Below are 1,157 nucleotides of genomic sequence, written 5' to 3' on the forward strand. Positions count from 1 at the left end.
AGAAACACTTTAGTACTAGTACTTTGCTAAGTATTTCTGCCAAAGAATCCTATTGGAAAAATATAACAGTATCTGCTGCTAAAGTAATAAATTCTTATTCAATATTTTCTTTTCTATAGCAATTCTACTTCCATATGTGTTATTAATGTTGCCTTATTAGTATGTGTACTTTATTAAATTTTCTTGCTTATATAAATAATTTCATAGTTCTTTAATTTTCTGACATTTGGTAATGGGTATTATCACAAAGGTTTTTGTTTGTCACTTAGATAATAATTGGCCATCTAATCAACTTAGGGCAAGTCTAAATCAAGCAGTACAAAATCATCTTGCCAATCTCTTTCGCAAAAAGCAGAAAATGATTTTACAAATTATAGACTCTATGCTATTTTTTTTTTGTAATTGAGAAGTGAACTCTGCTTGAGTTAACATAATTGATGCGCCTCTGTGTCTAGTTGATGTTTTAATAATAGAATAAAAGTTGTGGAGCATTTAACTTGTTTTCCACACTCATTTAAGCTGGGCAACTGATTGTATCCATTCATATTTGTGTCCTTTCTTTTCTTGAAACATTCTTTCCAAAACAAATGGATTAAATTTTTATAGTGAGTCTGAATGTAATATAGTTTGTGTTCATTCTCTTTAAGATGGTAACTGCTGGTTGCTTGCCATTATCATAACACATCAAATCTATAAGGTTATATCTTTATTTCAAGAAGATCATTTCCGCCTTACTCTCATACTAAAAGCTAACCAGGAATTATACTAAAAAAGATTTTTTGAATTATTTTTCAGGTTGTCAATCTTAAAATCTCTGAGAGGGAGAAGCTACTCTGCCTCAAACAAGTAATTTTAACATATACTAATCTACTGTGATTTATTCCTTATGCCTGTGTCTCCCACTATGCCTTTTCTTTCACTTACCTCCCACTCTTTTTTCTCTGTCCCCTCATTTTTGGGGTTTAGCAAATCTTTATTGATGATATTTGAGAGAGTAGAGAGGGCTTTCTAAGCCCCTCCTGTTATTATGGGGTCTGGGATGGAAATTGTGAGGGACATGCTCAGCGTTGTGGACAGGGAGTCCTCAGCAACGAAGAGCCTCTCTCTTGCTCTCAGTGTCCTCGCTGGGGTGGGCGGTCCAGGGTTTCTTGCTCCTT

This window comes from Arvicanthis niloticus, chromosome 16 (assembly GCF_011762505.2).
Source record: "Arvicanthis niloticus isolate mArvNil1 chromosome 16, mArvNil1.pat.X, whole genome shotgun sequence".
Taxonomy (NCBI): domain Eukaryota; kingdom Metazoa; phylum Chordata; class Mammalia; order Rodentia; family Muridae; genus Arvicanthis; species Arvicanthis niloticus.